Here is a 27,059-nt window from a genome sequence, read left to right as displayed (position 1 = left end):
TTATGAAGATTTTCTGAGATTTTAAGTTTAAAAATGGTCAAACTATGTTCATAGGGTACACGCTACTCTGATACTAAGTACCCTGAGAGGCTGGGTGACAAGGTGAATTTTAAACCCATTCTTAAGACACATCTGAACAGAGAAAAGTGTTTTTTTTGTGATAAAATTGTGCAGTAGACCACAATATCAACTCAATGTTAAGAAAATGAAGAAGGATGTCTCTATCTGTTCTAAGGTAAGCTGGCATCGTATTTCAGGCAGCAGATTGGGACTTCGCTGTAAAGACACGTGAAGTTATCTTTGACATTAGAACCACCACTGCAGTCTGACGGACACTTGGGGACTTTCTCTAACGTTATCTACAGTTAGCCTAACGTTAGCTCCTAACTGCGTTGTTCATCATATCTCTTTGTTTGTTGGAAGTTGATTGGCTTGTTTTGTTCCAGTTTTTGTTCTTTGGTGATCTTACATCATTGTTAGCTGTTGTCCAAAGTGCTCTAGTTAAACTTATGCTAGCTTCTGGAGCTAAGCTCCATTAGCTTATCTGTGATAGTCAAGTTAACACAGGTTGTCAAATGTGCTTAATGATTCAGTGTAAATACTGAAGCTCCAAACTAACAGAGACTCACTCTTGGTAAAGATGGTAAAAAGGAGGTTATATTTTTGTCCTGACCGATGCTGATCCTCTGTCTTGTTGTATGACATTCTGATGCTAACCAGATGCTGTTTATCAGGTTTGCTCTGGGACCTGTAAATTTAGTCTATAACTGAAGCTTTTTATGGAACTTCACAACAATAAAATGATTCATGTATCCCTCCAATGTGGACTTTAGAGTCTTTTGACTTGACTTCTAGAGGATATGTGTCACAGTAGAGCAGTGTTTCTCTATCCTGGTCCTGGAGTACCCCTGCCCTGTATGTTTTTTGTGTTCCCGACTCCAACACACCTGATTCAAACGATCAGCTCGTCATCAAGCTCTGCTGGAGCCTGATAACGAGCCATTCATTTGAATCAGGTGTGCTGGAGTGGGGTAACATCCAAAACATGCAGGGCAGGGGGTCCTCCAGGACCAGGATTGAGAAACACTGCAGTAGAGGACCTTCTCAGGGTGTTAGTGATGATTTTTGAAGACAAAAAGATCACATCATAGTACTTGTCACTGAATGTTCATTGTTTGTCTGCGTGAGTGGTGGAGGCGGGGCTTAGCCAGAGGTCAGTAGCTCACAGCCCATCCTGCCGTATGCTTTGTGAAAGTGGCAGCAGGAGTGAAAGTGTGTTAGATTTAGACCCTGATTCCTGCTTTAGCTTAGCTTTATCTGAAAAGCGTCCTGGACGTTAAAAGACTCCAGCCGGCCACCATCAAGCCCCACTCAGCTTCCTGCTCTCCATAATGTGCTGCAGAGGTCTGGCTGTAGAGTCTCCTAGCAGACAGTGGTCAGTGTGTCCAGGCGCTGTGGTGGACTTCATGATCCCCACACCACTTAACGCCTCTGACCGCCCTCTTTGTGAGGCTTTCCTAAGCCACAGCCAACCACAGGACCACACAGAGGCAAATTCCATTATCATGAGCAGCATCAACAGAGACTTCATCTCTGCTGGACCTGGTTTCACAGCAGAACCGGCCATATTACACACTGAGATTTTTGTTATTGTTGAATAAGTGAGCTGGATGCAATACACTGGTACAACTAATGAGTGCAAACTTCAGGTTTGAGTTGAAGAGAGGCTGAGCCTTGACACGCTGCAGCAAAGACTGCAGCTGATGTACTCAGCAGGAGTGAGACAGATACAGTCAGACAGTCGTCTGCAGACTGTGTCACAGTCACACTGAGGACTCCTCTTTGTTCTCTGCAGCCTGCTTTGGTCAGGACCAGATGATTGGACAACATACAGACTGTCTGAGGTTGGTCAGATTATGAAACATGAATGAACTGGACCGGCCTCACCAGCTGCTGCAAAACATCTCAAAAAGTTCAACCCTGGCTGAAGAGGCCGAGATAATCTCCTCTACAGCCCCTCTTTAACCCAGTGTCACACTGTATTTGTCTTTATCATCATTTCAATCATCATGAATGAAACAGCCAGTTTGGCCCTTTAGACTGTAATTATCTGTCTGTTATTCAGGATAGGTGTGAAGGGTGTCTAAAGTAGTGTCTAAAGTCCCATCCTTTGACTGTAGATAAAGAATGGACGGTGCACCTCCTTCTCCTCCTAATGTGAGACCTGGAGCTAAAAACTAGGTGCTGCTGACACATGGAGCTAGTAAAACAAGTGTTCATTTTTTCATTTTCAGAAAGAATGCACATAAATCTCCAGAATTACTTTCTTTAATGACAGAAAACAAGATTACGTTTATTTTTTTTTATGTGTATTTAAATTGGAGTGGAGGTTGGCTTTGAGTTCAAAACTGCAGCTAGTAACCAGGTGGAGCACTAAGAGTTCCTGTGGCTCCAGAAGTGCCAGACACCATATATGGTGCTTTTTGACAGCAGGAACCAGGGTCCAAATTACTTCTGGGGTAAGTGATCTACCTGTTGAAACAGCCCTGATGGCAGGGTACTCCTTTCTTAAGGGCCAGGAACTTTGGGGGCGGGGCTGGGGTTTCTGATTGGTGGAGCAGCCTCAATAGCCACAGTTACATGAGGAGTTTTTCGTCTTTCTGAATGGAATCTTTATGAATGACTTTTCCGAAAACAATAGTATACATGGAAAGGAATATTCTAATCTCTGGTCTACATGCGCCGCTGTAATCAAACAGAATAGTCAATGGGGCATGCGCAGAAAAACGTAAACATTACAAGATTTATCAAAGCTGGAGGACGACAGTTTGTTTATCATGGTGTTGCAATACTCCGTATTGCGAGTTTGTTGTCCGTCCAGTTTTGATATTATGTTAATTTCTTTCAAAGTTTGGATCAAAAACAAACTTTCCTCCAGTGCTGACAGCTCGCCGCCATTTTTAAAGTTAAGGAACGTCTGTAGTTGCATCTTACGTCATATCTGAGCATGCGCTGAACGAACGCACCCTGACAAGTTTCCGTTTGAGTGGATACATGATACCTCAATCAGTTTGGGGAAAGGAATATTCCACCCCTGTGGAACCGATTAAATGGCCATTCGAATTGGCACTTTTCTTTCGGAATGAGGTGTATACAAAGGTTAAATTCTTTCTGTTTGAGCAAATAAACTGAATGCAAGCGGAATATTTGGGTCCATCATGTATACCTGGCTGATGTTTTTATCCCCCCTCTCTCCATCTACTATAAGCTGACCCCCAGCTGTGATGGACTTGGTTTAGAACCTCCTAAACAATGGTCTTCTTTGAGCCTGATAGTGTGAATGTGTCTCTGTCAGCTCCTGGTGTTCAGTTTAAAGAGTGACCCTGCAAAGTAGAGACCTTCAGCTGAACGTGTCAGTGGATATCTAGTTTACAACAGCTGTTCAAACACAGAAGAAGTCCTCAGGAATGAATCTTAGATTACCTTTTATGTATATGTCAAAATCTTCTCATCAGATCAGTATTTAATAATGATCTAAAGCTGTCTGAGAAGGATGGATCCCTGTGAATGGCGTCAATCAACAGGATTGGCTTCAAGCAGAAACTTAATTCAATCTATACGGTCTTTGTGATTTAGACATGACAGTGGTCCAGTGTTTCACTGCTCAAAGCTGTTTCAGGCTTTTTAAAACTGCTTCTACCGCCCATAGCTTTGTCACTTGTGCCTATCCCTTGAGGCAGTGTTTCCCAATCCTGGTCCTGGTGGACCCCCTGCCCTGCATGTTTTGGATGTTACCCCACTTCAGCACACCTGATTCAAATGAATGGCTCGTTATCAGGCGCGAGCAGAGCTTGATGACGAGCTGATCATTTGAATCAGGTGTGTTGGAGTCTGGATCATAAAAAACATGCAGGGCAGGGGGTCCCCAGGACCAGGATTGGGAAACACTGCCTTGAGGTATCAACAAATCCGTCTGCAGTAAAATAAATCACAATGAAGTGAATATCCTTCATGGTAATAGGCTAACTGTGGTGTCATTTTTGCTAAATGGACTCCATTGCTGTCTTTACTACCCTCTACTGGACTTGCAGTGTGTTTCTATCTCATTTCTTTTTTTTTTCTCACTGTCTTGATTTCTATAATCAGCCTGGGTCTTTAACCCTTGGTGGAAACACAGACAAACAAAACACCACATGAGCCATGTAGTTCCTGAGAATATTTTACTAGGAACCAAAAGATCCTGGACCTTCTGGTCAAAAAACTCTTGTACACACCCATTCAAAAAAGCAATGGAGGCTTGGCTTCAAAACTCCACTTAAGTAACAGATGTGTGATGTCCTGGAGTAGGGATGGGTACCAAATTAGGTACTTTTATAGGTACCTAGGGCTTGCTATACATGGAATATGCTCAATATATCGTGGGTTGTTGACGTGAGATGTATATAATGACTATATCCAGGGCCTGACATGAACACCCGCCAACCCGCCAAATGCGGGTTAAAAATCAGCTGTGGCAGGTAACACTGTAACTCCTACTAGCCACTTTGGCGGGTTGAATTATTCAATTGTAGTTTTCTGAAACAGCATCTGAAATACAAAACCCATTGCAGTATGAGACTACGACACTACAACTCCCATGAGCACTGCCTGCACAAAGTGCTAGCTCATTGGTCCATTCCCAAAGTCTTTTGCTGACGTAACTGCTGACAGGCGCCCAGACGCGCTCGTCTCCAGCCTCCGTCTTGGGCACTGTGACAGCCCCCGGTGTTTGGCGCCTGATAAACGTAATTTAAAAAGTTTACTAGCGTCAAACTAACGTCAAAACTCCCGTAACTTTTTAAAAGTGAGGACATTTATCGAATGGAGCTCATTTAATCTCACCCTGCACCGATCTCACCAGCAACACTCACCTAGAGCAGGGGAGGAGGAGAGGAGAGGAGAGGAGCGCACGTAGAGAAGAAAAACTGGTCACAGATATGAGGAGCTGAAGGAACAATATTTAAACCTCCTAATGTACAAACATTTATCAAAGTTATATGTAAAAAGTTTACTTTGGAAATAATGTTAACAAACCAAATCATTCTAAATAAATGAAACTTATGGTCCATTGTGACTTATATATGTTGCTTTCAGCTTCGATGCATTTTTTGACTGATACTTGAAAAAAAGTATTACTATACTCCAGAGTGACTTATAGTCCAGAAAGCATGGTGCTTAGTTTATTACTGAAAAATTACTGTTGTAAATAAATATTTAAGCTGACTGTGTTTCCAGCTAGGTTTTTTAGTTAGGTTTATCTTTTCAATAATCTCCGACCTTCCCAACTGTCATTAAATGGAACATTAAACTCCTCCTTTTATTACTTCGTTTTAATTGTCTGCATATTTTCATATTTAAGGAGCACAACCGTTTCAGAGCTGAATACCTGATTTATGTAGTCTTTAGAGCTGAAACGATTCCTCGAATGATTCGAGGTACTCGATTACAAAAAATACTCAAGTAATTTTCTCCGCCTCTAGGAATCGTTTAATTTTAAAAAAGATCAAAGAGTGGTATTTTAAATAGAGCTGAGGCCATATTTAGAGAGTTTTCAGACCTAAGCTACCTCTCATACAAAATAGCAACTAGCAACAAATCTAGCTTCTTTTCTGGAGTTTGGAGACTAATGGGTCATTCTACGAAACAGGTGCCATTTGGGTCCGCAGCATTTGATGAGATGTACAAGGCACAAAAAATGTGTCAAAGTGTGTTTACAAATTTTGGAGCTACCAAAGCAAGTGCTCTTATTGACATGCTGTATCAGAAAATTCTATTTCTTGAAGAGAAAAAATTTCATTTGAAAAATAACTGCTCTTTAACCAAACAAAAATATATTTTATCCGATTACTCGATTAATCGATGTGATTTTCAGTAGAATACTCGAATACTAAAATATTCGATAGCTGCAGCCCTAGTAGTCTTCATTTGAGTGTGCACGGGGGTCATTTACATTTAAAAAGGTTGTACATGTATTTCAAGAAAACTTTACAATGTCATCATCTGCTTTAATCATATTAAACATAGTTATTCAACAACAAAATTGTGGCTAGTGACTCTGGGAAACCACTAGCTACAGTGGCTGGTGAGCAAAAAAGTTAATGTCAAGCCCTGACTATATCCCAACCATCTAGTACAAATGTACAAGTACTGTAAGCTACAATGTTTTCAGAAAACAAATAAGGTTCTGTGGCAACTCCACAAGTTTATACAAACATGTAATAACACACCATGAAGAGAACTCTGAGCTGCAAAGCAAACAGAGGGAGGAGGTGAAACCAATACAACACACCCAGACCCCAGGCTTACAGACAGAAGTCACTACCAAGATGAGAATGCATGACCAATATCCAGGTAGCTGATTTATGGAAATTAAAGTAATATTAAGTCATCTCCAACTTTAGTTCATGTCATTTCAAAGTATAATATAATACGATATAATATAATATAGTACATTATAACCAATATAATATATGATCAGCCAGTTAAATAAATCTGAATATTCAACTTGAACCAAAAATATGTGACGACATAAAGTTTGGTTTGGTTTTTCATGCTGGACAGAAACACAGCATTGCAAGGTTATTGGAGAATATATGTCGAATTGAAAAGCTTTGAGATTTTCTTACCAAAAATGGTACCGTTGAGTACCAGTGCTGATCGCAAGGTACGAGGCACTGGTACCATATCATTTTAAATGTGAAAGGTCGCCATCCCTGTCCTGGAGACTACATCCATGTTTGATATATGAAGATGCTCATTCATGTCTCCTCTGTAACTTATGTTGTAAAGCAAAAATTTTAGCAAGAATTATTCATTATTAATTTCTTACTATGGTTTGAGGTGACTTGGATCAAACATTCTATACTATAGGAAACACTAACCCTTTAGGGAACTCCATAAAGAATCCATCCCTGAAATGCACGGATTAAAATTTATAATCTTTCCTTGTGGATGCTTACGTAATATCCTGCAACAGATGTTCTCAGGGAGTGCTCCCATATCTTGGACTCATGACGCTGGAAAAACAACAACATGTGTGTTGACTACAAGCTGTCGAATAAGACGTGGTCAGAGAGAGGTCTGTGATTGGTTGATCAGAGATCCTTTGTTGGTAGAGAACTCCACATGCTGGCTGAGTGTTCAGATGTAGTTTGATGGTTTTGTTAGTGCTCATTCATAGTTGTCCTCAGCACAAACGGTTGACTGTAAATGAAAACAGATTCCTATGGTAGTGAAGAGGAACAACAACTCTTCGCTGTACTGTCAAACGCTGCTACATCTCCACAGTGCAATAAAAGCCTCCTGAAATAGATGCAATCATCCTACAAAGCATTAGGTGCTGTCTAATCTGGTCAGTGTTGTGGGCTAAACCCCATCAGTGCAGAGTGGATCTGTGTGTGGATTAACCCATTCATCATCCCCACTCCTCCTCCATCACACATCTGTACAGCTGAAGGTCTTAATGGTCTGATCCCAGCCTGAGCTGTAGACTTCCTTTGACCTGTTATGACCACAGCTGGTTCCACATCCTTCTTTCAAGATGTTGTGCTGCGTTAGAAGCTCTAAACAAAGGCACCTCTGGTCTCCTGCGACGGCTCTGACAGCCATTAAAAATAACTTCACAAAGAGTCTAGTTGTGTCTTATTGCTTTTAAACTTCACACAGAGGCAGAGGTATTAATATCAGCGTGTCCTAATTGGTCAAAAATGCCTGACAGCAAGTTAAACATAGCAAATACTTATCCTTTTTGATTGATAAAGATGTGACCTGCTGCTTTGGTGACCTTTGACCTCCACTCAGCTCCACCATCAGGAACATGTTCAAATACTCTGTACGCTGACTATGACCCTCCCATTAGCTTCTTCTGCACTTAGCACGTCTGAACTCACCCAGAGAGGCTGAAGCCTCTGGACATCGTTTGGTCGTCTTATCTGACAAGAGGCTGCTGTGAGAGATCTGGTCCCTGTGTGACCAAAGTGAGAGCTGTGTCGATACACTCAGCAAAAAGTCAGACACGTTCTCGGTGCATGCTGGCCTCTGCAAGGGCTGACCTTGCCATGTTTGTGGTTGTCATAGATAGTGTTGGGGAAGTTACTTGTCAAAAGAAGCATTTGCTCGTTACACATAACTTCTTGAAAAGGTGGTCCCTTGCTTTACTTAGTTACCCTCTATGGAAAGAAACTTTTTACATTACTAGTTACTTTTAGGTTACTTTTATGGTGCTTGACTCTGGGCTGAACCTTATCTTGCTTCCTAAATGTGCATAGGCCTACACAAAGTTCTACTTTGGAGCACATAACAAGTTATTCTTTCGTGCTCTTTATTTTGAAAAATGCAGAAGAAAAAGAAAAGCAATACAACAATAATACCAGCCTAAACACATATTATGGGCACTTACGTGACACAAAACACATAAACACATAACTCAATAAGTTTGAAATAATGGGAATACATCCATCCCTCAAAAGTCATTGTTTGTTGATGTGGTTGTCTGTCGCGCTTGCCATGATGACTGACTGCTCTCTACATGCTTGTGCGAGTACCGGCCTCAGTGCTGAATAAGAGCCCATAACTATCGCACATGTGAGCAGCTGATGCAGTGTTGCTGTCAAATCAGTCCCTGGGGAAAGTGATGTTGTGCCCAACTGAAAAGAAACTACATTTCGTTACCATATTTTCAGTAATAACAGGTTACAATACTTTTTACCCAAACAAGTTGCATAACTGAAACCAGTTACTTTGTAACGCATTACACCCAACAATGGTCATAGACAGGATCTCAAAGCCCAGAGGGGGGAAGAGGGTCTCCAGTTTGAGTAACTCAGAGTCCTGTCTCTGCTGTTTGCAGATGATGTGGATCTGTTGGCTTCTACAGGCTGGGACCTCCAGCAGGACCTGGGACAGTTTGAGGACACGGTCTCACTGGCAAACCGTGCTGTGCTTAAAGGTCCCATATCATGCAAAAATCACTTTATAAAGTCTTTTTGTGAAATTTGAGGGTCTTTGGCTTTCCTCCCAGCCCACAAAATGTGATATTTAATGACAAAACTTGTACTTGGTAGTGCTTGTGAATGTAAAATCCTGACCTAAAGCGAGCTGTTTGGATTTTCTGGGGTTTGCTGACATCAGTGAGTCCCTTTTTTGAATAATCATGAGCAAATATGATCTGATTGGTCCACCGGAGCGAATACCCCCAAACCCCCTCCCCGCCCATTTCTCTCCCCAAACCTGGGGAGAAATCTCTCCAGCAGCGAGTGTGGCTGCAGCTTTTTGGCTGTAAACAGCCATATGGTTCCATGCACAACTTACCATCTTGGAAGAAGACAAGACTTAGTGGCTAGAGTTCATTTATGAGGGAAATGAGCCAGCTACACTCAGTAAAACTGTGCATGTGTGTGTTAGTCACTTCACGGCCGACTGCTTTTCCAACTTTGGACAGTACAACAGAGGACCAGCGAATAGACTGGTCCTGAATCCAGGTGCATTACCAACCATCCACCAACAAACCTCAGACCCTGGAAATGTGAGTATTTTAAATGCTGTGTGCTGTGGAGCAGATACAAGAGCTTTTCCTCAGTGTCCCCCTGTCTCTGTGTTAGCTTCAGGATGCTAACTTTAGCTGAGGTTAGCCTGTTGTTTTACCCTGTAATGTTACGGTAAACGAGCTTCGCTGTTTTCTGAACATTGTGCACTCTGAGCTTGTGGCGCTGCTCTCAGTGACGAGGGGGCGGGACGATATCAGCGGTGGCTCATTTATATGAAGGCCAGGCCCACTAAATCAGAGCGTTCTGAACAGAGGGGCTATGAGAGCCTGGAAACAATGCTGCTGTGCTTGATTTATTGGCTTTTTGGACCAAAACATGTTACTACCATTTCATGAAGACATCAATGATCCATATTAAACTGCAGAAAAGGAGCATAGTATGGGACCTTTAAACAAAGCAGGGTGTTAGAGGGCTGTGTCTGACCAAAGCAACATAACATCAGTCAAAAAGTCCCTAAGGTTGTAGCAGAGTTGTCTGAGTCTCACTTTGCTGACTCTGATGAGATCCCGCTGCATGTAAACAGACGCTTCATAGTGAAGTAGGTGGGCCATGCGTGTATGTGATACCCACTAAATACCCACTTCATACTGGAGTACTGTGACCGCTGGCCTTTTTTTTTTTTTTATTTGAGTCGAGTTTGTAAATTTTATGGCAGGTTGATGATCAGATTTCTTCAGGCTCATCAGCTGCCTGTGCACTCTAGCTGAAGATGTTGCGCACTCTGAGAGCTGAAATACAGTGAAAAAAGTCCAAAGTTGGTGTTGCTTAAACAGTGAAAACTCAAAAAAAGTTAAACATATTGAAAATTTATCTTAAATATAAGTAGTGGAAAGATCAGCGTGCATTTTAAAGCAAAACAACTGCAGTAATTCCACAGAAATTATCATTTTCCCACTTCTCATGAAACGCTCCTTGTCTGACATCAACCTCTCTTAGTCCTATGAAAGAGACATCTTGGTTAGACAACGCTGTGAGGGAATTATGCATCCCACCTGTCTGGGAATGCCTCAGGATCCTCAATATGGAGCTGGAAAATGTTGCAGGGCACAGCGTTGTCTGGGTCTGTGTACTTGGACTGCTGCCTCTGTGACCTGACCCTGGATAAGTGGAAGATAATGAACGGAAGGATAGATTATTTTTGCTCCTCTGTTCAGATGGTGAATGTGGTGAACATTAAACCTGCTGCTCGTTAAGGCACCGTCGGTTAAAGAGTTCAGTGTAATGACTCCAGTTTGCTTTCCAGTGCAGCCTGATCATGGCTCCATGTGCTGACTGTTTACTTCCTCATTGTCACAGTGAGAGGTGAAATAACTGCTGGGATTAATGTCCAGATATGTTAAACCTGTCAAATGGTACAGTAAACTCTCTTTTGTTGCTCGTTAATGAGCATTTTTTACGTATATTTAGTGTCTTTAAACGTGAAGATTTAACCTAAACTTTACTTTTGGATCACATGTCATTACTTGTATGATGATAGTTAAAGCATGTCTCCAAACACAGACCTGTCTCTCACTTCTTAAACCGAGTGGTGTATTATCAGGCCTTGTTCTCACCACCAAGAGGGTCACCGACACAGTTTCCCAGCAAAAGAGCAACCTTCACTGTTATATCCAGATACCCCATGGTGAGGTTTACATTAGTGATGGGAAACTTGATTCTTTTTACTGAATCGAGTGTAAATGAGTCACTCACCAAAGTGAATCGGATTTTTGAGTCATTTGAGTCACTCGAGTCAGTTACCCAGAAAGTGCATAGAAAACTGTAGGTGGCAACGGTGCTGTTTTAATGAGAGATCAGTATAGACAGGAGAATAAAATGTAAGATGACAGCGATATGGCGAGACATTGCAAGTTGGAAAAGTTTGCGAACTCAAGTGTCTGCGCCAGCGGGAGGTGAGTGAGATTATGTGCTGTGAGTCGAGCAGTGCAACGTATTAAGCTATTGAGTGATTCGTAACTCACGGGGAGGAAGGGGGTGCGTGAGTGACCTGTATGTGCTTTGAGTCATTCTGTGAGTGAGTTAGTGATCTGTTGGTACTGTGGGTGAGTTAATGACCTGTATACACTGTGAGTTGAGCCATTCTACGTACCAGCCATTCTCCTGTGATGTGAGTGAGGGGCTGGGCTACAGTAACCTTGCAGAGCAGACGGACCGGCCTAATTCCGTTTCTAAACTCCTGCAGGTCCATCTTGCCAGGCTCCAATGACCAACGATTTCACTCGGCTAAATTCTGACCGGCCCAATCAGGGAAGAGAGGCGGGAGCTGTGGGAGCAGACGTGACATCAGCAGACTTTCATACTTGTCAACGTTCCTTTGATTCTTAAGTTAAATTTATAAAAACGGAAGCTGTCGTCTAACGCCTTTTTCACAGCTGTTTTTCGTGATTCAGTAGTTGTTCATCTATTGTTTCTTAGAAGCATCGGCTCACATAAGCTACGTCATACCGTGGCTTGATGTGGATTGGTCCGTGGTGAGTGGTGAATCACCAGCTGCAGATTTTTTTAAAGTCCCGCCTCTGTAAACAAATCGGAAGCGCAGCTACCCAGATGGACTAGTGAAATATTTCCGTGGCGGATATATGAAACTGTTCGTCTCACGTGTCAGGTTAGGGCTACAGTGAGCTTTGTACTGAGTCAGAAAATGAGTAATTTGGGGTGAAGAATCATGATTCTTGAGTCAGTAAAGTGATTCTCGGGTATTGAACGATTCGTTCATGATTAGCACAACACTAGTTTACATTGTTAAGGATAGGACAAAGGGAGCTCTGGTGTTAGATTAGCTCTCACTCTTAGCAGATTTCCTGACCTCAAGGTTGGGAAAAAAGCAATCGATAGGTGAAAACATGATGGAAGGACAACACTAACCAGATTGTACTCTCTAAAACACTAATAAGACTAGGGATACACCAATCCAACTTTTCTGGTTCTGATATCAGTACCTGGGATTAGGGTAGCAACCAATACTGATCCGATACCAGTGATAGATAAAAACCTGCATGCCCCACTTTGGGCTAAGACTGGTAATGATTTAGGCAAGAGCAAAAAGTGAGTTTGTGGAATTACTGAAGTTGATATTTTAACCTATAAAATATTGAAATGTTTACAGCAGTTTGGAAAAACAAAGCAGAAATTACTTTTCAATTGTAAACCAAAAAAGTGCATCAGAAGTAAGAGTCCAAATAAAGAAGCCAAGGGCACCAGTAAAAAAAAAAAAAAAGGTATAGTGCTGGTTGCCTGGATCAGCATCATGGATCGGCCCCTTCTCACCAATCAAACTTTGAGGGGTACCTTTGACTGATACCAAGATTAGGATCGATGCATCCCGACTATTTCCAAGTACCTATGTCTTTAAAGATGCTTTACTGAGCTTTTATTTAGTCTTAATTCTGTCCCTCTGGTGCCCCTATGATAGCTTTACAGCTCCCTGGTTTTCTCTCACTGCTTTTTTTAGAAAACCCTTAGCTCAGCCTCTGCTTTGTTTTAGCTGCTGTCTCTGTAAGGCCCTCCACTCTACAAACCCCTTTTCCTCTGAACGAACAGCTCTTTGGGAGCATGTTAGGGTTGGAGCTATGGTCAGACCTTGGTGTTTGAGGCCCGCCCCTCCAAAGTGTCATGAACCAGTGAGGAGATCTTTATGTGGTGACCCAATCATTTCAAAAAGTCTCATGAAGATCTGGTTTTATTTTTTTAGCACAGACAGTTTACAGACAGATTCAGGGATTTCTACAACACATGAACATGTAGAGGTTTGAAAATCTGCACACATTTAGCCTGAACATCCAGAATTGATACTTTAAATCCATTTTTACTTTAGTACCCCCTCTTTAAAGGAAGTGAGGAACAAGAAAGATATACATGTGCATATCCCTCTACAGGAAGACCCATGACGGAGTACATTTAAAGATGTCTTTAAAATCTCAGCTGACTCATGTAACCTACACTACAGTGACCACTGATTCAGTGGCATGTTGTCATCTTGGTGTCCTGATCTCTCAACCTGTGTCAGCTAAGTTTTCCACTGAGCCGCAGCTGCAGTCGTCCCCTGAACAGAGGCTCATCAGTCCTGTTAATAAGACGTGTGCCTCCAGAGGGAGATCCCGTCCCGTGAGGCTTTCCTTTCTTTAATCTGCTGTTACACTTAATTAACTCTGTCTCAAGCACTCATAATACCTGTGGGAGTGAACTCAACACCTCAGTCACGAGTCGAGATAACAGGAGTGTGTGTCCACTGGAATGTGCTCCATGCAGTTTACATTGCAGGCAAGGCTAGTTTATCAATAAAGACCCATTTACAGTGTTAACCAAGTGTGACTTCAACAGTATCAAAAGGGTTCCTGGTTTAGTTTTGGAACTTAATTTTCAATTAACACCTATATTCACACACACAAATATCATTTTGGACAGGAGTCCCCAAACTTTTTCCCGTCAGGGCCAAACAACTTTTCCCTCCTCTGATGGGGGGCCAGGGTCAGTTTGTAAAAAACGTGTGACGATCACAGAGGTGTCCAAACCTAAATATTTATTGTTTCCCAGAAAGCCACCCATAACCAAATATGAATAACCCTTTTCTGGGATCTTGACAGGAAAAAAAAATCTGAAAATAAATAATAAAACTGTTAATGAAATATATAACACTATTAATGAAATAAATGATAATAAATAACCCTTTTCAGGTTTTTCACAGAAAAAAAGACCATGAAATATTAACTTTCTTGTAGACACAACTTTTTGCAGCTCTTTCTCATTAACTTCACTGGGAAAACCAGAAAGCAAGCAGGCTAAGAAACCAAACTAAGTGATACAACACCTACCAGCACAATACATTTCACTACCAGTATGGTTGTATAACAGGATTTTGTTTTTTTTGGGAGGGGTTTCAGATAGGGCACAAACTGGGGAAGGGTTGAATACAAAGTTACGTTCTATGCATGTGTAAGTCTCGATCACGTGACAAGGCTGAAAAAATAAAAAAAAATCATAATTTGCCTCTGGTATTGTTCAGGGGGCCGGGCAAAATGTGGAGGCGGGCCGTATCTGGCCCCCAGGCCATAGCTCTGGGACCACTGATTTAGGAGATGCTTTCACACTTAACAGCAATAATACAGACAATACACAAAATCATTTCTACATTTTCCATATTATTCCTTAGTTTTTTTTTTCAAAAGTTCATCTTACAGTTCTCAGTTTGACCTACTTAAAGGTCATTTCATTTGCCCCTGTACATGGTACTTGAACATACAACAATGTTAATTCCATTCACTGTAGTAAGATATTTAGCTGTACCTATTAACATCATCCATATATCAATGTTATGATTGTTATCAAAACTGTATCTTTCCAAAAAAGTACCACTAACTACATATCTTTGCCTACATGATGAACCTAAGTAGTCATCCCAATCTGAACAAGTGGATTTAAGACTAATATCAGTAAATGAAAATGAATGAAATAATACCTAAAAATAAATACATACATAAACTAGAATTTGAGGGAAAAAAAGAGGAAAGAAATAAAAATAATTATAAGTGCATCTAGAATCCCTACATTGTTTGAATTACTGAAGACCATTTATCATAAAACCTTTCAGTTTTCCCCTGTAGCTTTGCTGTAATTTTCTCCATAATCAAAACATTCCTTAGTCTTTCTCTCCATTCCGCTATGCTAGGAGGCTGTGGCTTCAGCCAGGATGCTGTTATTGTTTTTTTTGCAATAAGAAGTAAAACTCTCAACGAGCCAAGCAGGAGCCTCTCTGTGTGAAGTTTGCATGTTTTCCTCGTGCATGTGTGGGATCGCTCCGGCTTCCTCCCACAGTCCAAAAACATGCTGATTGGGCTGATTGGTCACTGTTGCCCGAGCCTCTGATTGGCTGGAGACCTGTCCAGGTGAACCCTGCCACCAACCTCTGGTCTTGAAGTATGAAGTTTGTGTATTAATATTAAAAAGTGCAGTTCACTGAGCGTGGTTTGTCCCACTTTGGCATCCGTGGCTTATAACTGGGTCACACCCTCTGTGAAGGTGAAACGTTGGTGAAAGCTTCTTTTCTATAAGCTGCTTTTGAACGCTATAAACTAAATTGGACGTTAGGTTGTTTCCTTTGAGCCCTCATTGAATGATTTGAGCACTTTCTGACTGAGCACATCAGCTCTTTTCCTCATCTTTAACTGTGGATGCTTAATTGGCACATTGCTCTGGATTAATACGCCGCTCCAGGCTGTCAGCAGCATTGAGTGAAGGTCTCAGGGCTTTAAATCTTTTTTAAGGCTTTTATTTATTCTTAATGGATTACAGGAGCTCCTGAGGGCTTAAATCAGACAGATCATCTGTTCAGGCAGCGTGTAGGTCAAATTTAATGAACGTATGTTCCCTTAGACTGTCAACACACTTCTCAGGTTTTCAGTTTACAAACCTCACAGATCACCCACACACATCTGAACATTTAAAGTTATTTTAAACTTTACATTTACTTTTTTTCCACACAAAAAGCGTGTGTAGTTGATTCTTAAAGACTTTAAAACATGTGGTGATCTGTTGTGGTTTGTACTGATGTGTGCGGTCATATTGGAAGCAGAGAGTGCTGCCATCTAGTGGAAAGATCCTGTGATAAATCATTTCATGACAACACAGATCCCATCCCACTCTCCTCATGGGATACTAATCCTTCAGATGTGTCTCCCACCTGTGTCTTAGTCCCTCCCACTAGAGATGGATGGAGAGATCTGAGAACATGAAGAGGCAGGGAAAGATCAAAAAAACATCTTTTAACAAACAGCGTGCTCTCCTGTGGAGCGTCAGGTGAACTAACATCTGTTTGTGATGATACTGTTACCTGATCAGATTTCTCTGCTGGTTCAGTATTTTCAGGCAAGACACAAAAACAACTGGTTTGAAAAAAAGCTTGTCAAAAAACATTTAGAACAGGCGCAAATGCTCTCCTCAAAGCCTGCAGTGACACAAAAACAGGGAGCCAGCCACCTTCATACTACACAGTGCTATACTCTAATACAAGCAGTTTAATGTCTTATTTTTAGGCAAAAAGATCTGCCAGTGTGGGGAGACAATTGTGTTTGTTTTATTTCTTGAAATTAGAAAAATTTCCTAATAGATGAAACATGAGAAATACTTTTTTTTGCCCAATTGGCAGACTTTTTTTAACTCTCCACAAACAATACAGGTGTCATTTTGATCATTTTTTTTAGAACCCAGCCCCTTACAGTGTGTGCCGATAGAGAAATAAGCGATTCAGACATAAGATATTTTTTAAAGCACACTGTAAATATGTTAATTTCTGCAGGGAAAACTGCTTTTTTTTAAAGGGGACATATCATGCTGATGCCTGATTTAATACTTACATATAATCAATTTGAAAACAAGACCTTACACCCCCTGAATTGTCAAAAAATGAGATATTGTATTTTTTCTGATATCCTAGAACAAGATTTGATGCCTCTGAAAATAGGTCATTGCCAGTTGGCTGCGAGATTTCGACCTTCGTGACGACACGATGATCCTTTCTTTTTATTGGAGTAATCTGATAAAGCAGCTCCTCCTCTGTGATGTCAGTTAGTCACACAACAGCCACCGAGGGATACACCCACCAAGAGCTGAGTATAAACGTATAAACTATACATTTTACAGTACCGGTTTGACTCACCACACTGAAGCGTCCTGAGATGATCTGTGTCCAGGTGGATTTTCTTTCTCCTGAGCTGCAGAACCGTCCGGGTCTGACTCGGGGTCCAATACAAAAGGACGTATCCTACACTCTTCCATTTTATTAGTGCTATCAATGCCTTACGGTGAAGTTTTGGCAAACAGCAAACTCGCTCAGTCTGCGCCATTCAATATGGCGATTTTGTAAATACTGCCATGCTGCAAAAACAGCCCCCTGGCTCTACCCCCTCCACCCCTCTGATAGAACTGACCAATCAGAGCACAAAGGGCTGTGACGTTGCGAGGTTACTGGAGGTCATTCTCGAAACAGAGCGTTTCAACGAGATCTTCAGAATGGCCTAAAATGAGGATATTGAGAACGCTATTGTGGGCTAATGAAGGAACTAAATGACTTGTACTGAGGGCAGAAATGCTTTACAGGCATCCTAGTCTGGTATAGGGAAAAGGAGAAACAAGCATGATATGTCCCCTTTAAGCTTGGTGTGTATGTGACTTCCTGGAGCCAGCCTCAAGCGGACACTCGAGAAACAGAAGGTTATAGCACCTCAGCACTGGCTCATTTTTTTGACCGGAGCCTGCTGCTTGCATATACCCAGCTGTTATCAGCTGACAAACTGATGAGTAAATCTTTAGCCGCGTTTCCACCAAGCAGTCCTGTTCGGTTCAGTACGGTTTGGCACAGTTTGGTACAGTTAAGCTTGACCCTGTTATTGTTTCCACAGCAAACTGTGCCCTCTTGTGGTAGGCAGCATGTAAGTTGAATGCTGAAAGCCCCAGCTGTTAAATAATAGTGTGACGAGGTAGCAGCGCTACACAGTTTACCCAGCTAATAAATCCAACGAAGAAGAAAAACACGACACAGTAAACAAAGAGCATAGATGGCAGACATGCAGCATTTTGTTCTCTCTGTAGTTGGCATGTAGCTCTTTGATACAAAGTGCAATCAAGTTTTGTATTAGAGTAGACTGTGTGCCGCCAGGGGAAATGCAGCCACTGTTGCGGAGTAAGTCACGATTCTTTCGACCAATCAATGGTCTGCAGTGTTGTTGCTCCACCTCCCGAGAGCAGATTGGTTCAGTCTGGCACCCATACAAAAGGGTCCCAAAAAGTGGGACAGCTCGGTTAAGCCTGGCTCACACTACAGGATTCTCGCCCAGATTTAACCCCGATTTGGTCCTCCCGACAATCGGGGAAGAAATCTGGTCGGGGACTAAAATCGGCCCCAACGTTCAGGCAAGATTATCTTCTAGTGTGAGCGGTTGACAGATGAATCTTTAGCCCCACGATGGTCTCACAGACCTGCGGAGCCGCCCTGATAATTTTCAAACATGTTTGATATTTATCTGGATGATTACAACATTCATTCTCGCTGAGGATGACAATAGCCAAGAGAGAGAGGGAGAGAGCCCCCTTACAAGAGACCGGACAACAGACAACAAATGCAGGCTCAAAGTGCAACTGAAAGGCTCCGGGTCAGCTGACTGCCCGCTCCACTGGCCCACTCAAGCCAGTTCAATAATGCCTTTGAAAATAACACATAATCACGCCATTTTCATACAGTAGTAAACTGTTGTTTTATCAGTGATCGGTATGAGATCATGCCATTATTGGCTGATACAGCAACAGTTTCACCTCTGTCCCTCTGCGTGCACGTAATGGATGAAAGGCACCGCTGCAGACAGCTCCGCTTCTCTCTCCTCCTGTCCCACCAGTGCGCTAAAAACCTCAGATCAAACAACTGAGCACATGTGGTGCATCACTCTCTCTGGTCACATAATCTTGGTGAAATCCTGTAGTGTGTGCTGGTCAGTATTTTCAAATCTTGTTGTTAGAGTGTTCTTAAGATTTAGGAGAAGATGATCTGTGAAGATTCTCCTTATGTGTGAGATACAACCTGATTTCAGAATCTTATATGATTTTTAAAATCCTGTAGTGTGAGCCAGGCTTTACTCGGTTATCTGTCCTGGGATAAGTCAGTGGAAATGCCACAAAATGCGCGCCGTACCGAGACAAGCCAAACCAGTCTCCTTGGTGGAAACGCGGCTTTGGTTTCCAACATCACTCAACCAATCACAGCTCTTTCTAAACAGGTCGTCACTCTCACTAATCCCTGCTACACTATTTCTACTCTGCTGCTGCTGGTTTAACGTCTTCCTTCAATTAAGTATATAGTCTTGTAGTACTTTTTTGTGTAGTTTATATGTGTATTTTTACCTGTGTTGGGAGTACTCTAAAAGCAGAGCCTGTAACTCCAACTATAAAGGTCTTTGCACACTAAGTCTGTTTTTTCATCTGAAACTTGAGCACGATAAAAATTAAATTTTTTTTGGAACAGGTTCAATTTTTTTCAGAATCGCTGTAGGCTGCAGCAGCTAGCAACATCACATTTTCACATTTTCTGACCTACTTTCTCAACTCATTTCAAGCAATATTTAGTTGATAAATGAAGACTTGAGTATATATATGTGTGTGTGTGTGTGTGTGTGTGTGTGAGAGAGACAGCGTGTCTGTGCCTGTGTGTATGCACGCCGGGCATACTTTAAATATACTGACAGCCGCTGCTCAGGATCAATCGCTTGATCACTACTTGAGGATTCAATTTTTTTCGTACTGCGAAATTTTCACAGTTAATAGAAAATAAACACATTGGATTTAGTGTGAAAGGTGTCTGTGCATGACATTTTTTGGGGATTATAGATCCAAAGAACGCACCCATAAAAAACGGGGTCAGTGTGCAAAGACCTTAACTGTAATTTAATGTGGCAATAAATTAGTGCTGCATGATTTGGGGAAAAGGTGCGATTTGCGATTAGGTGGACAATATTGCGATTGCGATTGTGCTTGCGATTTAATAAAAAAAGTTGTGTCATGATGAGTCTACAGACTTGCTTGGTTATCATGGAGAAAAATCTGAAATACATGTGCTGACATTGAGATTGCGATTGGGACAACCTCGTTTGCGATTACGTAATTGCATGTGCTGACATTGCGATTGTGATAATCGTGCAGCCCTACAATAAATGGTTAAAATCTACAAAGAGAGTGTTCCTGACTGAACTGAACGATTACCTGTAAGGTGGTGATCAACTCTGTAAGGATTAAAAAATCTTCTCTTGTATTACTTCGCTGTCGGTCACTGAACATCACTGTTGTAGTATTGTAGTTGTAATGCTAACTCATCTCAGTAGGTGGCAGTGCTGTGCCTAAAACTAGGTACCACCTGACATGAAGAGAAAAAGAAGATGGACAACTTTAGTGCCTTGCATTGTGGGGAACAGCATGGCCCTCATTTATCAAACGTGCGTACGCCTGAAAAATGGGTGCACGCTCCTTTTTATGCTCAGATCGGCATTTATCAATCTAAATGTGGGCGTCGGATACACTCAAATCCCACGCCAGGTCTGAGTTTGTGTACGCAAGTTTCATGTTAGTGGGGAGCACAGTGCAGCAAAGGAAATCTGTCTGTGGAGGAGAAATTTTTGATCATGTAAACGCAAGATATTTTCTGACAGAAACACTGATGTTCTTAGATTAATATTTACATTGTTGAATTAGATATGACACCAAGAATGTTTCGAACAGTTCACTGTTCTTCCGGCAATCTGTAAAATACTTCACTATGAAAGAGCAGCACGAGCTGTCAGCTGATTTCTCCCCATAAAAAATGCGTTTCCTTCATCGGTTTACTTTTAAGAAAAAAAAACATTAGAGATGCTGTTAACAGTTTTTAATACACTCCCATGTCAGTGATAAATAGTGCGTCCCAAATCCCATACTTCCATACCCAAATACTCAAAATTTTGAGTATACTGCGTCAAAATGAAAAACAGTATGCATAGTATGCAAGAAATGAGTATGCAAAAGTACCAGGATGATGTACTCAAATCGGCCCGGATTTTGAGTATGCAGCTGTGGACACTTAACGCACTCATTTCATCCTCTGGCAGCAATGTATAAATGTAACTTATTGATGTTGTTTTTTACACGTGTTGTTTCCACCAAGCACCATCAGCTGTTGGCGCTGTGTATGTGGTGTAACTTGTTTTTGTTTGTTTTGTACTGCGAATGACAGGCTATGCCAGTGTTTCTCAAATCTGGTCCTGGGGACCCCCTGCCCTGCATGTTTTAGATGTTACCCGTCTCCAACTCACCTGATTCAAATGATCAGCTCGTCATCAAGCTCTGCTGGAGCCTGATAACGAGCTGATCATTTGAATCAGGTGTGCTGGAGTGAGGTAACATCTAAAACATGCAGGGCAGGGGGTCCCCAGGACCAGGATTGAGAAACACTGGGCTATGCTAATGCTAGTTGAGCTAACAGCTATCTCAAATGCCAAAGCTCATTGGGCTAACAGTTACCGGGGCCCTAGCATTACCCGGTATTGCATTACTTCAGCTCCATCCCTCAGTCTATGACAGGTTCAGGCGGGAGTCTGCAGCTTCTTTCTGAGCTCAAACACATTTTCAAAAACCAACTTTCCACGTTTCTGGACCGGAACAGAAACATTTAAAAATACTGTGGCTTCTAGTCAAATATCCCGGATGAATAAATCAAGGTATAAACAGATGATGTGTAAATCAAATGTTTAAAACTTGGTTGTATTTTACTTTGTCACATCCACGCTGCTGACGGATGCAGTGATTTACTTGCAGACAAGTTTTTTCTGGCTCGCTCTGACGCCACTTTTCCGGCTACCAAACAACACAGCGTCATTTCTCTCTACTTCTTTTGCTGTGGCGTTGCCATTTCGCTGCACGGGGAAGTTTCCTTTTTCCTGTAATGCGTCCCTCCATGTCGCATATTCCTTGGGTTCGGCCAGCTGAACCTTGAATATTTAGGGGCGTGTTATGTAAATCACGATTTTTTTCAGCTGCCACATTTATTAACAGCTGATCAGGCGTACGCCATGATTGGCACATTTCATAAATCACACGAGGACGTTGCCATGAGCTAATTTTTACACCCAAATCTGTGTCAATTCCCACGCAAGATTGATAAATGAGGGCCTATGTGAGGTAGGAAATGTGAAGATGCAGGCCTAACAGTTACATGGTGTCCACCTGTCAGTCAAGTCAGTCATGCCCTTATATGAGCAAAACTCATGACTTTATTAACCTAGAACAGAGGTCTTCAACAGGGGGTCTGGGGCCACATCAATAGACACATGGAGGCCAAAGATGCTATCTTCTTGTCATAAATAAACACACATCCCCCATGTGTGTTCATTTATGACAAGAAGATAGTCCTGCTCTGTCCCTGCTCTGTCTCACTGAGGATTTTTTTCTGAATCAGTAGAACATCCTGATATTTTGTCAGACTGCAGATTTGGCTCTTTTTCACATAGAACATTTAAACCAGTTATATGGCTTCAAAAACAACCTTTGACTCAGTGACTGAACATGATAATCCACAAAAATGAAGCCATGTGTGGGAAACTGAAACACACGTTTTACTGAAGATATAAATTAACTCTAAGTTTTTCTGTCAACCTGAGTCCATACTAACAAACACTGTTACCACACTAACTTGAAAGATTCCAAGAGAAGAATAGGGTCCGTATTAACACAGCTCTGAGGTTGAGAGGAACATGCACCTTCCTCTTGATCTAAACATCAACATTTATTGACCCCAAATCAAGTGGAAAATGTTGGTGTGTTAGTGCTACAGAAAGGTCACTTTAGGATCAGACAATTAGACCAGTCTGATCATGTATACAGAGGAGTTTGGGAAAGGGACTTTACTTCAGGTGGAGTCGTGTAGCTGTGTACATACAGATAAACATCATTTTATTTGGCTCCAGTAGAGGGAGCCAGACGCCTGAGTTTGTCTCCATCTCCTCTACTTGACTTCCTGCTGTTGACAGAGTGAGTAGGAGCTGCTCTGCTTCTGGTTTTTCTATACTTCTCTGGATCTGAAATGTCCACTATGCAGTCAGATCTTCCCCCAAAGCTCAGAGTGTTCACTCCTCTGCACACAGGCTGAACTGTGGAGCTGTTTTGATAATGAGTGATGCTGACCAGTAAACACATGTGCATGAGTTGTGTGCAAATGAGCGTGGCTTGTGCTCTCCTGCAAGTGGCTGACACAGCTTTAAACTAATGCAGATATTCTTTCCACAGTATCAAACTGTTACAGCACACCATTGGTTAAATTATTCCTCCCACAGCGCTGAGGTCAAAACGCCCGCACACTCAACTGACCCTGCTGCGATTGGCGAAGCTCTCCCTCAGCCTCATGGCAGACCTCACAGGAAGTGGTAGCAGTGACAAACACAGAAAACACACACACACACACACACACACACACACACACACACACACACACACACACACACAAACGGGGACAGATGATAAAGTACTTACAGTTCTTGTGATAATAGTAATAATAATAAATAACAATATATTTCATTTGGAGGCACCTTTCATGACACCCAAGGTCACCTTAGAAAAAAGATTAAAGCAAAGCAAAATATCATTAAAACTAAACATCAGCATAAAATCAGTGAAGCCCTCAGTGTCCAGTTATAGGGAGTAAGCTAGTGTGAACTGTGAGGTGGGGGTGGTAAGTACAACAATGTACAACAATGTACAGCAAAATAGCATAGATTTCATACACCCAGAACCCAACAGGGGTCAGGTTTGTGTTGACAGAACGAACCAGTCTGTAGTAAAATTATGAAAATAATCAAAACCCGCTGTCATACCTGATACAATGACTGTCATTTCTGAGACAGTTTGTCACACAGAGTTTTAAATGGAGAAGGTTGAAGTGTTGTAACATGAGAAGGTCTGATAAAGTCAAGCAGTTCATTGAGTGTCCACTTGGGACTCACTACCAAAGCAGGACACCTTGTTATGTCCAGAACATTAAAGAGGTGGAGGTCCATCACATCACGTTGACGATATGCAAAGATAATGGATGTTGATAATGTTTAAGGATTGAATAAATCCTTTGGAAAAAAAGTCAAGCTAAATATCTGTCACAGCTCTGGCATCCTACAAAAATGGATTGTTGCTGTATGCTGTGACCAGCTGCATACAGATTTGAACTGCAAACGCTAGTTTAATTCAGCTGTAAACCACATAAAAAACAATTATGTTGATGTTTTCATGTTTTCTACGTCACATTCTGATATTTGGGCTGTAAAGTGTCCCAGAAAATCTCTTATTTTTAACATGTTTTCAAACTCATCCCAGGTGTCATAGAGATTTTTAAGAGGTGTTTGAAAAGCGGCTCCTGGATGTGTGGAGTCTTATTTAAGTCTCCATGCTTGACTCTGCCTCTGTCAGAAATGTGTCTGTCTCCCTCTCTCCTGCTTGTGCCCTGTCTCTCTAATGAGCTGCCTCTCCATCCTCTCCCTCACCTGCACAGAGATGCCCACATTTTGAAGGTGCTGCCTTTGTTAGAGTTGGAAATGTTTTCACTTCTGTCTCCAGGCTCATTTCCAGCTTTGCTGACTGGCTTGAATTCTGTTCTCTCCCAGTTCCTTTACAATCCATCCTGTCCTGTGTGGATACAAAAAACCTTTTATCTTCATCATGTGAAAAATTGACCTATGGCTAAGCCACGCCCCCTCCACTCACTAAGACAATCAACAAACATTCAGTGACAGGCAAAACGACAGGTGTCACTGTAGGAGACATTTAACAGGATGCTACTAATGATTTTTGGAGACAGCAAGACCACAGATAGTCTGGAAGTCCCTAAAAGGCTCTAAGTCCACATTGGAGGGATTTATGAATCATTTTATTGTTGAGAAGTTCCATAAAAAGCTTCAGTTATAGAGTAAATTTAGAGGTGCCAGAGCAAACCTGATAAACAGCATCTGGTTAACATCAGCATCCCAGACAACGAGATAAAGGATCAGCATTGATCATGACAAAAACACAACCTCCTTTTTACCATCTTTACCAAGACTGAGTCTCTGATAGTTTGGATCTTGACAATGTTTGACAACCTTTGTTATCTCTGCTTTTACAGATAAGCTAATAAAGCTAAACTCCAGAAGCTAATGTTAGTTTAACTAGAGCCCTTTGGACAGCAGCTAGCAATTATGTAAAATCAGCAAAGAACAAAAACTAGAACAAAACAGGCCAATGAACCCCCAACAAACAAAGAGACACGATGACCAACTCAGCTAGGAGCTAATGTTGGGCTAACTTTAGCTAACATTAGAGAAAATCCCAAAGCGTCTGCCAGACAGAGGTGGTTCTGGTGTTTAAGAGAACTTTATATTTCTTTACAGGAAAGTCACAATCTGCTGCCTCACATGCGATGTCAGCTCACCTTGGAACAGATGAAGACATCCGTCTTCGTTTGATTCACACAGAGTTGATGTTGTGGTCTGCTGCACAACTTTATCCAAAGAAGACCTCTTTTTTTGTTGAGATGCGTTAAAAGGGTAAAAATACACCCCGGCGCCCAGCCTCTCAGGATACTTGGTGTCAGAGTTGCATTTACCTCATTAACACCGTTTTATGTTTTTTTGAACTGAAAATTTCAGTAAATCTTCGTAACCTCCTGACTACAAGTAGTTCAAATTTGTCCTCTGTAGAGGACATTTTTAAACCTAAATATCTTCCACTTACTTCACACTACTGAATAAACTCTACAGAGGACATTTGGGGCTTTTCAATGATACCAAATGTTAAAGGGTGGGGCTTTGGTACCTTTCTCTTTTTCATTAAGGAAAATGGCGGCTATCAGTGGAAGTGCATTTTATGGGAAGAGGAAAAGTAAGTGTATAGAACTTTTTGATAAGCAAATTTTGGCTTGAAATTTTGGTGGCATATTTTATATGGAACTCTTAACAACTGATTTAAACATTGTCTGAATAATTTTGACTGTATTTTAGCATTGTAATTAAGTGTTTAAAGATTGTCTTCATTAGTGGACATTTGTAGTTATTCACTTCATTTTGTTCTGTTTTTTTCAAATGACAAGAAAGGGACTCATTCTCAGAAGCAGAGAGAATTTTACTGCCAATTGTTGATGGAAACTCAGATATTGAGTTGTTTGATGAAGATCAAGATGCAGAGGCAATAAAAGATGATTCAGAGAGCTTTGAGGATGAAACTCAGGCAGGGCAAGCAGATGCAGAGGAGTCAGATGAAGCAGACCGGTCCACATCTAAGTTCAGTTTAATGGCGTCAACTGTGGAGCAAGAATCCAAAGTACACCTTCAGTTTGTATTGTGAAAAAGGTCCAAGAAAGACAGAAGGTTTGTCCAGGTGTCAAGGCCCCTTACGATTGCTGAGTACAACACCAACATGACATCTATCTTCCAGAAATGGAGACAAAAAATATGCATCAAGATGTTGCAGATCCAGCTGCAAGGGCAAAACATATTTCATGTGCACAAAGTGCAAAGTTTTCCTTTGTGTTTCCAAGTTAAACTTGTTCTTATATTTACTTTTTGGTATTTTCTTTGGCACGAAATGATTGCCATCAAGGTTCGGTTTCACATGTACGGCATTCCGATGTCCACGGTAGTAGACACATAATATCTGAAACATAAAAAACTTTTTTTTTTTTTTTCCAAAAAAAAAGTGTTCAGTATCTTAATAACCTCACAAAGATTGAGGAATCTTAAAATCTTTGTGATTGTACAATATTTTTTTTCCTGGTAGTCAGGAGGATAAATCTAAATGAAAACTGAATTTCTACATTGAACATCTTCAGAGATTGTCTGAGTGCATAGGAAGGCTTTATGCACTGTGATTGGCTCATCATGTTTGTGGGCAGGTTTAGTTATAGTTGTCTGAGAAGTATTCACGTACTAAGCACCAGTATTTCAGATTCTT

General features: G+C 41.5%; 1 protein-coding gene across 15 annotated transcripts in view; it reads left to right on the top strand.

The window, feature by feature from the left end:
- dlg2 (discs, large homolog 2 (Drosophila)) overlaps window positions 1–27,059 on the top strand; it is a 240,764-nt gene that overhangs the window by 3,396 nt on the left and 210,309 nt on the right. The gene's annotated exons all lie outside the window — the stretch shown is intronic.

Source organism: Halichoeres trimaculatus, unplaced genomic scaffold, assembly GCF_033239565.1.
Source record: "Halichoeres trimaculatus isolate MK-OKI-2021-1 unplaced genomic scaffold, fHalTri1.1 fHalTri1_scaffold_6, whole genome shotgun sequence".
Classification (NCBI taxonomy): domain Eukaryota; kingdom Metazoa; phylum Chordata; class Actinopteri; order Labriformes; family Labridae; genus Halichoeres; species Halichoeres trimaculatus.
This window is presented reverse-complemented; position numbering and strand designations above follow the sequence as displayed.